This window comes from Ovis canadensis, chromosome 7 (assembly GCF_042477335.2).
Source record: "Ovis canadensis isolate MfBH-ARS-UI-01 breed Bighorn chromosome 7, ARS-UI_OviCan_v2, whole genome shotgun sequence".
Taxonomy (NCBI): Eukaryota; Metazoa; Chordata; class Mammalia; order Artiodactyla; family Bovidae; genus Ovis; species Ovis canadensis.
The window spans coordinates 17066495-17083381 of NC_091251.1; the positions used below are offsets into that span (position 1 = coordinate 17066495).

Here is a 16887-nt window from a genome sequence, read left to right on the forward strand (position 1 = left end):
CAGATTTATACTAACTTCATTTCACTAAGATATATAAATGTTACCCTATATAGTTCTATTCTTCTTTCCCCTTCTTGTGCTATTATTGTTATACATATATTACATATATGAAAAAGCTGGCTTAAAGCTCAACATTCAGAAAACTGAGATCATGGCATCTGGTCTCATGACTTCATGGGAAATAGATGGGGAAACAGTGGCTGACTATTTTTCTGGGCTCCAAAATCACTGCAGATGGTGACTGCAGCCATGAAATTAAAAGATACTTACTCCTTGGGAGGAAAGTTATGACCAACCTATATAGCATATTCAAAAGCAGAGACGTTACTTTGCCAACAAAGGTCTGTCTAGTCAAGTCTATGGTTTTTCCAGTGGTCATGTATGGATGTGAGAGTTTGACTATAAAGAAAGCTGAGAGCCGAAGAATTGATGTGTTTGAACTGTGGTGTTGGAGAAGACTCTTAAGAGTCCCTTGGACTGCAAGGAGATCCAACCAGTCCATCCTAAAGGGGTGGGTGTTCAATGGAAGGACTGATATTGAAGCTGAAACTCCAATACTTTGACCACCTGATATGAAGAGCTGACTCATTTGAAAAGACGATGATTCTGGGAAAGATTGAGGGCAGGAGGAGAAGGGGACGACAGAGGATGAGATGGTTGGATGGCATCACCGACTCAATGGACACAGGTTTAGGTGGACTCCGGCAGTTGGTGATGGACATGGAGGCCTGGGGTGCTGCAGTTCATGAGGTTGCAAAGAGATGGACACGACTTCGCGACTGAACTAAACTGATATTACATGTATACGTTAGAAACCCAACAATAGATTGTTATAATCATTACTTTATATACTATTATGTATTTTAAAGAGGTTGAGAGAAGAAAGGAGAAAAAGTATATATTCATAGAGTTTATATTAACTTTCTTATCCACCATATGTAGTTCTCTTCATTTGTTCCTATGGGTTTGAGTTACCATCTGGTGTTATCTTCTTATTCCAGTACGAGTCTACGCCCACCTATGTTCTCTGTGCAGTATTGTCAAATATATTGCATTTCCATAAGTTATACTCTCCAAAATACAGTTACACACATATTGTTTTATACAAGTGCTTTTTAAAAAGACTTCTCTTTTAGAGAAGTTGTCAATTCATAGCAAGACTAAGAGGAAGGTATATAGAGATTTCCCACATACCCTCTACCCTCACGCATGCATAGCCTCCCCCATTATCGACATCTACCCCACCCCCTGCCCCAAGTGTACCTTTGTTACAACTGATGAACCTAAACATCATTAGCACCCCAAGTACACAGTCTGCCTTAGAGTTTATTTTTGGTGTGGTACATTGTATGGGTTTGGGCAAATGCATAATGATATGTATGCAGCCTTATGGTACCATACAGAATATTTTCACTGCCCTTAAAATTCTCGGTGCTTCTCTTAATAATCCTTTCCTGCCCCTTTCAATCCCTCAATTGTCTCCATTGTTTTTCCTTTTTCAAATTGTTGCATGGCTGGAATCAGTATATAGTCTTTTTAGATTAGCATCTTTCACTTAGTACTCTGAACTTAACGTCTTCCGTGCCTTTTCATGGCATGAGCTTTTCAAGCTCATTTTTTTTCTTTCTTTCTTTGATTCTTTCTTTCTTTCTTTTTTTAATAGCAAAGAATTTTAAAAAAGTACAAAATGGACTGCATAAAAGGGATACTCTTCTCAGCAAACAAAAGCAGTAAATTTCGCTTAAACCTTAAAGTATTTCTCATATGTCTGACTCAAGGAAGGAAATAGCCTGTGGCAATTTCCAGTTTGGCACAGAATGACAATTTGGTTTTGATTCTTATTCTACATAATCTAACTCATTTTCAAGGTACACATAAGCTGCTTCCTTTTCTTTTAACTCGAATTTTCCTTACTTATTCCATAAAAGACAGATAATTTAGTTACATGGGTATAGGTCTCTGTCATTCAGCTTCTCTTGTGCTTTGCTTTCCTCAAACTATAGAGAATCGCCTGTCTCTGCAGACACATCTGTAGCAATGCTTGTACCATGAGCTTAAAACTCTGGTGGCACATTTTAAAGGAGGAAAATGACACTGGGGCAGTCAGTATATTAAATAATAAATACTCGTAGCCACTTCTCATATGCTAGAAAGCTTTTGTATTGAAACAAATTCTAATATGAAAGGTTGATTTATATAGTGTTGCTGTTGTTGTTCAGCTGCTAAATTGTATCTGACTCTGTGATCCCATGAACTGCAGCACACCAGGCGCCTCTGTCCTCCATTATCTCTCAGAGTTTGCTTAAATTCATGTCTACTGAGTAAGTGATGCTATCCAACCATCTCATCCTTCATCACCCGCTTCTCCTTATGCTTTCAATCTTTCCCAGTCTCAGGGTCTTTTCCAATGAGTGGGCTCGTGGCATCAGATGGCCAAAGTATTCGAGCTTCAGCTTCAGCATCAGTCCTCCCAATGAACATTAAGAGTTGCTTTCCTTTAGAATTGACTGGTTTCATCTCCTTGCAGTCCAAGGGACTTTCAAGAGTCTTCTCTGGCACCACAATTTGAAAGCATCAGTTCTTTGGCCCTCAGTCTTCTTTATGGTCCAACTCTCACATCCATACATGACTACTGGAAAAACCACAGCTTTGACTAGATGGACTTTTGTTGGCAAAGTGACGTCTCTATTTTTAAAATATACTCTCTAGGTTTGTCACAGGTTTTCTTCCAAGGAGCAAGCATCTTTTAATTTCATGGCTGCATTCACTGTTTGCAGTGATTTTGGAGCCCAGGAAAATAAAATCTGCTACTGTTTCCATTTCTTCCCTATCTATTTGCCATGAAGTGGTGGGACCAGATGCCATGATCTTGGGTTTTTGAATGTTGAGTTTTTTTTGTTTTTTTTTTTTTTCGCCTGTGCTGGGTCTTCATGGCTGTGCATAGGCTTTCTCTAGCTGCTGTGAGTGGGCTTCTCATCACCATGCCTTCTCTTGTTGCAGAGCACGGGCTCTAGGGATCAAGGGCTTGCATAGTTGCAATGGTACAGGGGCTCAGTTGCCCCATGGCATGTGGGATCTTCCCAGACCAGGGATCAAACCAGTGTCCCTTGCCTCACAAGGCAGATTCTTAACCACTGGACCACCAGAGAAGCCCCTGAATATTGAGTTTTAAGCCATCTTTTTCACTCTCCTCTTTTGCCTTCATCGAGAGGCTCTTTAGTTCCTCTTCACTTTTTCCCATTAGAGTGGTATCATCTGCATATCTGATATTGTTGATATTTTTCCCAGCAATCTTGATTCCAGCTTGTGCTTCATCCAGCCTGGCATTTGGCATGATGTATCTGAATACATGTAAAATGTATAATTCAATAGATTTTAGTATATTCACAGTTGTGTATTCATATAAATGGAATCGTACAATGTGTAATCGCCTTGTGACTGGCCTTTTAATAATGTTTTCAAGATTGTAGCATGTATCAGTGCTTCATTCCTTTTTACTAGCTAAATATTTTATTATTTAATGTGTAATTCCCATACTTGAAGACTTTTTGAAAGGCACAGTAAAAATGTTCTGATTTTAGCTTATATGACTACCTTCTGTGCTTTGGAATTTAAAAAATAAGGACACAGCTCTTAATTCTTCTGACCTTAACATGATGAGAAAAGCTTTTCATTCTTCTCAGTAGGCCAGTCCCTCATGAGATGCCCAGGAATATCCAGGGCTTAATCATTCAATCTTGCACTGAGAGCCAGCAGAAAATTTGATTTGCTTTGCCTCAATTTCTGCTGCCTTGCCCCTTGCCACATGATGAATTTGGGGATTGACCCTTGCCCAAGGGCATGTCTCTCTCCATGGAGTTCACTCTAGACATGGAACTAATTTTAAAAACTCATCATAGGGTTTGCTTTCTATTGGCCTTGATTCTACTTTTTTCTCCAGTAATTCAACATTTTACCATTCTACTCTGGTCACTGCGTTGAACACAAGCCTGCCATCTCAATGGCTATACTGGTGTAGGTCCTGACATATCCTGATTTATAAGGGACAGCCACCCTTCCACAGCCAGGTCTCTCTGCCCTCTGAAGTGATGAAAATCCCATCCCTGTAACTCCCAGACTGACATCCATTTTCTTTTCAGCAGGTGAGTAACACTTTTTTGAGGGTAGAACTATTGTTAGATGAAATATACTGAGGAGGAAAAAATTATGCAAGAAATGGCATACTTTGATGACAGCTTTTTAAAGGGGGAAAAAAAGGTAAGAGAAAAGTCTAATTTACACAGCAAAGATAACTATAAACAAGATGAAAAGACAGCCCTCAGAATGGGAGAAAATAACTGCAAACGAAACAACTGACAAAGGATTAATGTACAAAATATATTAGCAGCTCATGAAGCTCAGTATCAGAAAAACAACCCAATCCAAAAAATGGGCAGAAGACCTAAACAGACATTTCTCTAAAGAAGATAGACATATGACCAACCAATACATGAAAAGATGCTCGATATCGTTCATTATCAGAGGAATACAAATAAAAACTACAGTGAATGGAAATCAAAACTCACACTGGGCAGAATGACCATCATTAAAAAAATTTACAGCCAATAAATGCTGGAGAGGATGTGGAGAAAAGGGGACCCTCTTGCAAGGTTGGTGGGAATGTAAATTGATACAGCCACTATGGAGAACAGTATGGAGATTCTTTAACTACTATCCAGCAATCCCACTACTGGGCATATACCCTGAGAAAACCATAATTCAAAAAGACACGTGTACCCCAATGTTCACTGCAGCACGATTTACAATAGCAGGGACAGGGAAGCAACCTGGATGTCCCTCAACAGGTGAATGGATAAAGAAATCGTGGGTACATATCTACAATCGAGTATTAGTCATAAAAAAGAAAGAATGTGAGTCAGTTGAAGTGAGGTGGATGAACCTAGAATACATTAGACGGAGTGAATGAAGGCAGAAAGAGAAAAACAAATATCCTCTATTAACGCATATGTATGGAATCGAGGATGATTGTATCCATGAATCTATTTGCAAGGGAGGAACAGAGAAGCAGATGTACAGAATGGGCTTGTGGACACAGTGGCGGGCACAGAGGGTGGGGCGAATTGAGAGAGCACACTGATGTATACACACCAACATATGTAAGACAGATAGCTAGTGGGCAGTTGCTGTGTAACAGAGGGAGCCCAGCCTGCTCTGTGATGACCTAGAGGGGTGGAATGGGGGCAGGGGTGGAAGGGACGCTCAAGAGGAAGAGGTTTTAGAGATCTATATATGCGTGTATGTGTGTGTGCTCAGTCGCTCGGTCGCGTCTGACTCTTGGCCACTCCATGAACTGTAGGCCCCCAGGCTCCTCTGTCCATGGAATTTTCCAGGCAAGAATACTGAAGCAGGTTGCCATTTCCTTCTTCAGGGGAGCTTTCCCACCTAGGGACTGAACCAGCATCTTTTGTGTCTCCTGCATTGGCAGGCAGATTTTTTTACCACTGCACCGCCTGGGAAACCTGTGCGTGTGTGTGTGTGTGTGTGTGTGTGTGTGAACAACAACACTGACTCGTGCTGTATGGCAGACAGCAGCACAATGCTGTAAAGCAAGTATCCTCCAGTTACAAATGAATTAAAAAAAGAAAATGTGCCAGAACATTAGCACGATTTGTCCAAGGATGTTAAGATTTGGATACTACTTCTAATCACTTCTTTACTAAGTTATATCATTTTCCACATTTTTCTAAAGTTAATTTATTTCAACAGTCAGGATAAAAATAAGGTGAATAAACATCACCCTTTGTAAACACACGGTGGTAAGCGTGAAGTGGCACCTCTCTATGCAATGAGTGGAGTGAGATGGCGGCCTCCAGTGTCCACACCTTCAGAGTACTCGACTCATCCACGAGGCCACGCCCCTGACCCCCGCTAAGCCAGTGGTTGAGCTGAGCAAGGGAGGGGCAGTACTAGAACCAGGCCATTTCTGCCTGATGCAAGACTCCCTAACAAGAATGTTCTTTTATGTTTTTGCCTGAGGGCTCTGTTAACTCCTCTGCCTCGGGTCATGACAGAATCTAAAGTGATCTGGAGTTTCCAGACATCTCACAGAATATTACATTGATTCATCACATCAATGACATCATGCTGGCTGGACGGGTTGAGCAAGAAGAGGTGACTAACATGCTGGAGGCCTTGATAAGACACCTGTGCTCCACAGGGTGGGAGACAAGACTACTATTTGAGTAAATTTTTTTAGAAGTTCAGTAGTTAGGGGTTTGCCAAGACATCCTCTCAGAAGTAAAAGGTAAATTCCTGATTCTTGCATTTCTTATTTCAAAGATGGAAGCAAAGAACTTGGTGAGCCATTTTGGACTGAAGGCAACACAGTGTCATCTAGAAATATTTCTCCAGCCCATTTCCAGAGTGATACGGAAGGCTGCCAGCTCTGAGTGGTGCCCCGAGCAGAAATGAGTTCTGCAGCAAGTGTGGGCTGAGTGCAAGCAGCTCTGCTGCTGGAGCCATGTGATCTGGAAGACCCTATGCTATTGATGATGCCAGGGATGGAAAATGTTGCAGTGCTGCAGGCCCTGATGAGAGACTCGCGATGCAAACCCTTGGGGTTCTAGAGCAAGACCATGCCACTTGCAGTAGAGAATTACATACCTTTCGAGAAGCAGCTCCTGGTATGTTACTGGGCCCTGTTAGAACTGCAATACTTAATCAGAGGGCACCAAGTGACTGTTCATTCAGAATTGCCCATTACGGGGTGGGCTTCGTTCGACTCACCAAGTCATAGAGTGGAACAGGTCCAGGAGCAGTCCACAGTAAGAGGGAAATGGAATGTCTGAGACTGAGGCCAAATAGGACCAGAAGGTATGAACAAGCAACATGGGCAGGTGTCCCAGACTCCATGTCACCCACCGTCTTTATGCCAGTGCCCCTCCTTTGTTCACGCATATGGCCACCTATGCAGGAATCTCATACAGCCAGATGAAGAAGGGAAGAAACTGGGCTTGAGGGGTGACTTGGCCTGGTATGCGAATGCAAGCTGAAAGTGGACAGCAGTTGCGTTATAGCCAAATTCAGGGCTGGCCTTGAAACAAAGTGGAGATAAAAATCTCAATAAGCAGAGTTGGGATCGGTGCATCTGGTCATTGACTTTGTGTGAAAGAAAAAGTAGCCTTAAGTGAGAAAAAAATAGATTCCGGGGCAGGTACCAATGGCCCAGTCAACCATTCATGTGCATAACGTGTCAGTTCTGGGAAGGCTTTATCATTGACTTTCCCAGAATTGACACATTACGCACATGGAAGAAGCGGCCAAAAAGGCAGAGATGGAGGCTATGCCTGAACTCAACAGCATATATGCCCGTCATTGAGGCTGATTTAGCTACTGGCACCTTCGAAGTTCCGATCTGCCAGCAGTAGAACCAACTCGAGTCTTCTTTGAGAAGACCAACCCATCATTTTATGGCAAATAAACCACATTGGGCCCCTTCCATGTTGCAAGACCCAGTGGTTCATCTTCCTAGGGAAAGATACCTATTTGGACAATGGGTTTGTTTTCTCGCCCACAGAATCTCAGCCAACATCACTTTGTGTAGGGACTTAGAGAATACCTGATTCACAGGCATAAAATCCCACACAACACAGCATCCAATCAGTAAACACATTTCACAGTAAAGGGGGTGTGTAGGTGGCCACATTCCCTTGAGGCCCCCTCGTTATGTTGTATACAGCACCACACAAAAGCAGTGGCCTCCCTTTGGGAGCCTTCTGAAGGTACAACTGAGGCACCATCTTGGAGACAATAGTCTGCAAAACATGGGTGCCTTCCTTTGGGATGCAGTATAGACACTAAATCAGAGAATCTGTATGATGATGTTTCTCCTAGAGGAAACATAAGCAACTGAGACCTAAGGGGCAGAAACAAGAGAAGCCCCACTTGCCATCAAACCCAATGACCCAGTAAGGGACTTTGTGCTTACTGGACAACTCTGGGCTTAGACTTGCATTCCCAGGATCCAAGGAGGTGCACTCCTGCCAGGGAACACAGCAAGAGTCCCACTGAAATACCCGCTATGGCTACTGCCAGGGAGCTTTGGACTCCTTGGACCCACACACCAGCAGGTGAGAAGAGTCACCATCACGGCAGGGATGACTGACCCTGACTAGCAGGACCATTAGGCAGGACTGCTCATCTTATGCTTCTACACGAGAGCAGGCAGAGCAATGTGCAGCCCAGGCAGTCCACTTTGGTTCTTCCTGACAATGCTTGCCCAGCCGAAAAGGTGAGTGGACACAGGCAGCAACTGCAGCCTGAAATGGGTACAGTTACCCAGGGCTCAGACCCTGAAGGAATGAGGGTTAGGGTCACAAGACCAGATAAGTCATCAAGACGTTCCCTCAGGAGGCGACACCTCCAGTTCCTAGACTCTACAGGGCCAAGGATCTGGGCAGCTCAGGGGCGGACTGGGGACGCTGTGGGTGAGCTGCTCAGATTTCCCTCCAAGAGAACACGCAGCGAGCAGTGCGGTTAGCTGCCCGTGCGGCACCTCCCCCCAGGCTGCACCCAGTCAGTGCCTGAGCACGGCGGGGGTCCCAGAGACAGTGCGCTTCTGTCTGATGTGGGACTCCCCGCATGCGCGCTCTGGGCTCCGGGGCTGACTGACTTTCTTGGAGCTGTGCTGCAGTCTGAGGCTCTTCCCCCCAGTCCTCCTTCCCTCTATCCTTTCATGGGTGTTGGAAAGCATCACAGTTGGAAGCCTCTCCCGGCACACTCCGATTCCCTTTCCCTTTAATCCTTCACAGGCATTCTCCCCAGTAAGTCTCTTGAACTTCTAACTCCATCTGACATCTGTTTCCCAGAGGACCTGAACTGATATGTTGACATACAAGCATAAGCGTTATCAAGTACTGTGAAGTCTTTGCTTTGTGTCATGAAGTATTTACTGATTTGAGATTGCAGTGTACTGAATTAATGTCCATATATGAGAGATTTCTGATGCAACAAGCTGTTCAGGATAGTGCACGTGAAATTGAAAGTGAAAGCCGCTCAGTCTGACTCTATGAGACCCCAGGGACTATACAGTCCATGGAATTCTCCAGGCCAGAATCCTGGAGTGGGTAGCTTTTCCCTTCTCCAGGGCATCTTCCCAAACCAGGGATCGAACCCAGGTCTCCCACATTGCAGGCTGATTCTTTACCAGCTGAGCCACAAGGGAAATACCCTAATTTCTGTGACACCATATAACTGAGGTATCAGTTTCTCCCTTTGCCTCAGTTCTCTTGCCAGTGCCACGTATTTAATATTTCAGGGTAAATCTTCTCACACTTCTAATGTGGGTCTTCTATTACCACAATATCTGAATTATTTGGGCCAAAGTCTACGGTTAATCTTATGCTAACTAATGAAGAACTGGGGCTAGCAAGCAGTTGTAATCACACTTGTGAGATATTTTACATTTATTCGTAGTTCATGATGCCAAAAAGATAAGACTCCTCCTTTACTTTACCAAGGTTATCAAGTTGTTCACTTGGGGCTCAAGATGGGGCTGTGGCTCAGGAGTAGAGGTGGAATCTAGAAAGGGTGGGCAAGAATCAGAGACTCAGGTGAGGGTCAGGGGTGGAAGGAGGAATTCAGTATAGGATAAGGGTATCTATTGCCCACATTATTTGGTAATTTAAAATAAAGCTGAATAGGGGCTTCCCTGGCGGCTCAGTGGTAAAGAATCCACCTGCCAAAGCAGGGGACACGGGTTTGATCCCTGGTATAAGAAGGCCTCACGGGCCATGGAGCAACGAATCCCATGTACCACAGCTATTGAGCTGGTGCTCTAGAGCCTGGGAGCTGCAACGTGAGAAACCGCCAAAATGATGAGCCTGCGCACAGCAGCTAGAGGGTAGTAGCCCCTGCTCTCCATAACCAGAGAAAAGGCCACACAGCAATGAAGACCCAGCACAGCCAAAGATAAATTAATAAAATTATTTTTTAAAAAGAGTGGAAAAACTAAATTGGATTTAAACAATAAAATTAAGCTGAATGCTTAACATTGCTTTTTAACTACAAAGCTTTGCACAAATACAAAGTTGGGATTGCCACAACTTTTAGATGAAACACATTTAACTGTACATGGGCCAAAGATTTCAATTACTATGTAAGGTTTATATTAACACTATGTTTGTAGAATTAGTTATAGGTCTTATTTCTGTTGATCATTTTGGGTTTTTTCCTCCAGTTACTATAATGCTGCTACTGCTAAGTCACTTCAGTCATGTCCGACTCTGTGCGAACCCATAGACAGCAGCCCACCAGGCTCTCCTGTCCCTGGGATTCTCCAGGCAAGAACGCTGGAGTGGGTTGCCATTTCCTTCTCCAATGCATGAAAGTGAAAAGTGAAAGAGAAGTCGCTCAGTCGTGTCCAACCCTCAGCGACCCCATGGACTGCAGCCTTCCAGGCTCCTCCATCCATGGAATTCTCCAGGCAAGAGTACTGGAGTGGGGTGCCATTGCCTTCTCCAAGTAACTGTAATAAGACCATATAAATTATAATTCTGGCCCTCTCTTAATTCTCTCCCAAATTCTTGTCCCAGTGGGAGACTGATCTAGGTAGACAATGGGCTCTCTTATCCAAACAGAGTTGACTGAGGTCAAGAAAATTTAAGAATATTGATCCAAGAGACTTTCAGGCATGCCTTTCTAAGTACTTTCCCACCGCCCTTTAAGCAGACTTGCACAGGAGAGGATTCAGTTGTACTCACTGGTATTATGGGAGGCCCAGTATGATGTCTTCTTTCCATCCAGTCCTGCCCTGTTTGTGATTGGTCTCCTCCCCCGTGGTGGCCCCCAGACACCTGCAGCTGGAAGAACATGTGTGTCATACTATGTGGCAATGCTCTGCCCACTTCCGACTATGAGGCTCTCTCTCTACTGCTATGGGCTGCCCACGACCTAGCCTTGTTAAAATCATCAGGAACCTGGCAGGTCTCATCAGTCCTGCTGCCTCTAGGACTGAGATCTCTTAATTGCCCCAATGCCTCATTCCCAGCAGAAAAGGAATTTAGGGGTGAAGTGACACCTGGTGACCTGGCCACGTGATGCTGTCCATGTTCACTCTGAGGCATGGTCTTCCCTGTGCAGACACCTGGGGTTCTTGAACAAGTCTCCTGAACAGAATTCGTAGGCCATCGTTCCTTCCATCTTAGCCTACATGCTTTTGGCTCAAGGCCGTCTGGTGTTCACTTCTCAAAGGCCTGGCCAGTCACCTGCCCAGGGCAGAGCCCCCCCAGCTGGACTGCACTGAGAACAGGCGGCCGCCATCCAAGTATCCAGAACTGCAGTTCTTTATCCTCCATTTCCCTCCTCTGGGCTCTGAGGACAGAGTCCCTGTCTCCCTCTCTCAGTTACTGGGGACACTTTTTTTGGGTGAAAACCCTACCCAGTTAGATGCTGTAGGGACTAATAAATGAAAAAAACAAAAAAAGAGAAGTACAAATTTGCATTTACAACTGAACCTGAGCTAGGTAGAGAGAAGAAGCATAGAGAGAAAGTCCTGGAAGGAAACAGGACAAAAACCAGAAGAAATGCCCCTTCTGGGTGATAAGATTGTAGGTCGTATTTTTACTGCCCCTTAGCAGCAGTACATGCTTTCCAAATTTTCCGCAGTGGCCCCATATCGTTGATGAGCAGGGAAAAAAATGGTGCAAAATCCTAGGGAACAACACAAAATATACTGTTGAAAATCACCGCAGGGACTCCCCTAGTGGTCCAGTGGCTAAGACGCTGCATTCCCAATGCAGGGAGCCCAGGTTTGATCCCTGGTCAGGGAAGTAGATCCCACATGCCACAACTAAAGATCCCATGTGCTGCAACTAAGACCAGCCACGGCCAAAAAAAATTTATTTTTAAAAAACCCACCAAGTCCACCTAAAAAAAGGAAGAAAGAAAGAAAATCCCTGTACAGCAGGTGAATTTGTACTGGCAGAGAGTGTGCACAGAGACCAGAATTAGGAGCCCTGCAGCTAAGTGTGGTCATGCAACCTGAGTGTGACCAACGGGATGTGAAAAGAGCTGTGCGTGCTTTCCAGTGGTCGTCCCTAAAGGGGTATGGTAATGCCTTTCCCCTTCCGTCTCTCCTGATGGCTGGAAGGTGGAAGTAAGAGAGAGGGAGGCTCAGAGATGGGAGTGGGAGTCAAGAGCAGGTGACTCTCAGAGAGCGGAGCTCAGGGCTGGGGGGAAGAATAGGGTGGAACCCATGAAGCGGTGAGCCCCAGAGATGGGGTGAAGCTCAGGGCCAGAGAGAGGCTGAGACATGGGCCAGAAGTAGTGAAAAGCGTTGTGGAAACAGATCCCTTCACACACTGTTTCACACACTGAGATCAGTTTCATACACTACTGAAGAGTTAAAAAGAAAAAACAAAACAGAAGGTCCTCATTTGATAAGACTGTTCTGGCAGTGGTTCCAAAATATCATGCTCCATTCCGATTTCAATTCATTCAAACAGAAGTGGGCTGCTTTGTCCATGGACAATTTGCTGTTCAAGAGCAGCTTAAGTGCCCTTCAGAGGAAGACGAGAACCCTGCCTGGCAATGACACCATGCCCAGTTCTCAGCAAGGAGTCAAGTTGGAAAAAAGGACAAAAATGCAGAGAAGGCCAGGCAGAAATCATTCTAGGGGAAAGGGAGACATTACTTTCTTCTTTGAGAAAGGCCACGGAGAGGAGGAAGAAATCATGTCTTCAAGAGTAGGAGGAAAATTGATCAAGTCCTCTAAAAATATTAAAGATATTCTTGAAAATACTGGCATCACACTATTTTCTCCAACCCTATTCTAATTTCTGTGTCTATTCTTATTATGTGAGTCTATAAGTTCTTGCTAGAATCCTGTTATTAGCAGCATGAAGAAGAATCTGGAATCTTAACCAACCAAACAGCAATCAACCAATATGTACTTAACTAAAACCAAAGTGACTTATTAAGTGCAATCTTGATTATATTTTACTGGTAAATTAGAGTTTTGAAGTTACATTAACTCTGTTAATATAGGCAGTTACTTAGTATTCTAAAAAAAAATACTAACAAACATCAGAGTAATAATGAAGGCAAAGAGCAATGACATGTTGAGTTTTATGCAAAAATTTGGCAAATTATCTCCATCCTCCAACCCCCATCTCCAAAGCTGGCTAGCCAATGTAGTGGGGGGTCATCAAAAATAATAACTCTATGCGTTGAGCATTTGAAAGTCATTTAATTCTTACAACTGTATGAGCCAAATATTATTACTTCTATGTTGCAGATGAGGAAGGCAAAACTTAAGTAGCCTCAATGATTAGTAGACATGGGAAAAACTGAAGCCAGATATGGCTGATTCCAAAGCCTGGGTCATTAACCTCTTCAGCTCTGCTATCTAAGTTGGCTGTCTCACCTGGAATTCCTTGAAACAGACAGTGAGACACAATGAATAACTTTAAATTTATGAAGTGTTTTATGGCTTACAATGTACTTTCAAAAATGTTGTTTCAGCTTATTATTCATTCTATGAAGGTCAGCACCTCAGATATGATCATGTTCCCACTTTCCAGATGAGTTAGCTGAGGGCCAAAAGTCCATTTTACTGTTCCAGTGTTAATAAGGAGAGCTAAAAGTCAGAGATGTCCACAAGACCACCCCTGAGAACAGCTGCAAGAGCAGGCATCGGGAAGACCATTCTTGGCTTCCATAATTTCCCAGGACTCTGAGAATTTGCTGAAAGTACTGCACCGATGGTTATGGTTTATTACAGTGAAAGCAGAAACAGATGAAGATCAGCTACAAGAGGAGGCGCCTGGGTTGGAGTCCAGCAGGGTCCCACCCCGGGAGCTTCTGGCTACCTCTCCCAGCAGAGCTGCGAATAGCGCTCATTTGTTCTGGAAACCACGTGTGATATACAGAGTACTGCCAATGAAGGCAGCGCCTCGGTGGCCAGAGTTTTACTGGGACTTGGTCACATAAATACTGCCGGATTGGCTGATCTTTTAAGTTTTATCTTAGAGCCTGAGCAACTTTGACTTAAAGAGGTAAGAAGCAGGAATTTGCCACAGCCTTTACTGAGTTTTCACCTAGCTGCTTTAGGAGAAACACATCACTGCCTTGTGACTTTTAGTCAAAACCAGAGGAGAGAAGAAAGATCAAGAAGTTAAGAATGAACAGAGTCGGGGAAGGTCCCAGCCAGCACCAGCAGTCCTGGAATCCCTCTGCACACAGTCCAGACAGTAACAAGCAGCTGGGGCTACTAATAGTCGCTTTGCCTTTTCAATCTTTTGTTTCCCTTGACAATGACGCCTTCAGTCTTTAAGGAGGAGTGACTGCAATTGTAAATAAAGACTAAGGACGAGAGAAAATAATTTAATTATTTTCTTCCCTTCTCCAAATGAGGCAAGGAGGTCAAACATATGAGAAAACAAGATGAAACAATCTCAGCATGTAGATGAACAGCACCTGTTTAAATAAGTGCACTTGTGATTCTATAAACACAGTGAGTATGGGTCAAGTAGCATGTGGCTTTTTGGAAACTGTTTAATGGATCCTTAGCAGCAGCCTAGGGACAGAATCTGAGTGGTGACAACTGTGAATACTGGGACACAGTTGGGTTGTGGGAGAGACTGACATTGCTGATCTTCAGACCAGGAGATTAATTAGGTTTAGATGGAGAAAATGTCTGGAATTCATAAATACCAGTGGAGGGAAGGCGTGAAATGGCCAGAAAGTTGTTATTCCTCTGCTTGGCTTTTAGCAGAGTCTGAGGAATTTGCTCGGGTTATTTGAGAAATTCTTGAGGTACTTATGATATAATTGGGCAGAGCTTTTAATAGCTCTGCTTGCCGTCCAGATGCTAATGGCTGCTAGCTCATTGTTGCCTGTGTCCTCAATCGTTTCTAACTCTTTGTGACCCCATGGACCGTAGCCCACCAGGGTCCTTTTCCCATGGGATTCTCCAGGCAAGAGCACCGAAGTGGGTTTCTATTTCCTTCTCCATGGGATCTTTCCCATCCAGAGATCGAAAACGAATGTCTTGCATCTTCTGCTTAGCAGGCTACCTGGGAAGCCCCACCCCTGGGTAGGACCTGTTAAACGAGTTTTGCTTCACAGGGTCTCCGGGCGTGCTTGGGAGTGTGCCCACCTCACCAAGCAGCACGCTGCAGGGGGCACCAAATCCTCAGCCTCTTTTCTGCTGCAGAGGCAGATTAATCCCCAGCCCCCATTTACCTCCCTGACCTGCTCAGAACCTTAGATTTCAAAACCTTCTGTGGTATGACCACAGGCTCTCAGATGGAGACAGAGCCCAAGAAGGCCCTTTAACCTCCAGTGCTGTTTGCCTCCCCCGCCCTTCCCACTCCTCAAGGGCTCTGCCCACTACTTGCTTGGCCTCTCAGCAACCTCAGAAGCAGCAGCAGAGCTTCAGCCAGGTTCAGAGACGTTCCGCCAAGTACGCAACCTGGAGAACACGTGCCTGTGTGCCTTCTAGAAATGCCCCACCCACTCTGGCCCGGACACACCTTCTTCTTGAGGTTTTATGCTCAGTGTCAGCTTTGACTGCAGGGGGAAGTGAGCCCGTAAAAACACACCCTTCTGGCCCTAGAAGTGTAGGTTGCGGAAGTGAGACGGGGGATTCGGCTTGGTGCCTTTAAAAGCCACCTCTGTGATCACCGCTCTGATGAGTGAGTCTCAACCCTGGCTGGACGTCACAATTGTGCTGAAAGCTTAAACACCAGACAGAAGCATTGTGCTTAGATTTCACTCCTGAGACTAAGACTTCATCATTTGGGGTTAGGGTGCTGCCACTGGCCGGTTAATAAGGGATCACGATAGTTCTCATCTTTAGCCGGGGCTGAACGTCGAGATCTAGATGATGATCAGATTGCATGGCTGTAGAAACGAGTTCACTGAGGCATGCTCAGTGCCTGTTCCCCCTTTTGTGCTCAGGGGAAAGAGCAAGGTAAACACGTCTGGGAAGATGATGTCTGCTGTGAGGTGGAAAAGATGCCTCAACCTTTTACTGGAGGCAGTACAGAAGTCAGGACCTACCTTCTACCTGCCACTTTACAGACAGGAGTTGACAGACATATTCAAATGCTTTGAGGTGTTCTTTTTTTTTAGTGGAAAGTTTTGGGGGATAGTTGTGGATTCACATGCAATGGCAAGAAATCATACAGATTCCATGTACTCTTTACCTAGTTTTTCTCTGAATAACATCTTGCAAAACTATCGTCCAGTTCTACAGTCATGACACGCATTGACATATCTGGTGATCTTGACATAACCTGCTGATCAGATTTCCCCGGTCTCATGTGTACTGTGGATTCAGTTATATGCGGTTTTATTGCATGTCAATTCATGTGTCCAGAACCACAGTCAAGATGTAAAACAGTTCCATCGCAAGGTTTCCTGTGCTGCCCTCTTACAAGCACACTCACCTCTGCCGCCTCCCTACTCCTCTAACCCCTGACAACCACACTCTGTCATCTCAAAGGCTCCATGTAATGGAACCATACAGAATGTAGTCTTCTGGGACTGGTTTTTCTTACTCAGCATAATTCCATGGAGATGCATCCAAGTCATTGCATGTATCAAGGGGATTGCATGAAGCATGCACATCACAATATATTAAGCTATTCACCCATCAGAGAATCTCTGGGCTGATTCCAGTTTTTAGCTATTATGAATAAAGCTGCCATGAACAATCATTTTTGTGTGAAGTTTTTATTTCTTTGGAATAAACACCCAAGAGTACAACTGCCAGATCACAAGGTTTAGTTTTACAAGAAAATTCCAAGCATGGTTGTATCATTTTATATTTCTAAAAGCAATGGGATCCAGTTTTTCCACATGCTTGTCAGAATTTGGTGTTTT

The 16887-nt window shown here is 44.4% G+C and overlaps 1 long non-coding RNA gene across 1 annotated transcript in view; it reads right to left on the minus strand.

Moving 5' to 3' along the window:
* LOC138443265 (uncharacterized) overlaps nucleotides 1-15469 on the minus strand; it is a 33610-nt gene extending 18141 nt beyond the window's left edge. Inside the window, exons 1-2 of the long non-coding RNA XR_011258050.1 lie at nucleotides 15399-15469; nucleotides 10761-10859 (exon numbers count right to left, since the gene is read on the minus strand). This is a non-coding gene — a long non-coding RNA (uncharacterized lncRNA). The remainder of the gene's footprint in view (nucleotides 1-10760; nucleotides 10860-15398) is intronic.
* Nucleotides 15470-16887: the final 1418 nt, after the last annotated feature.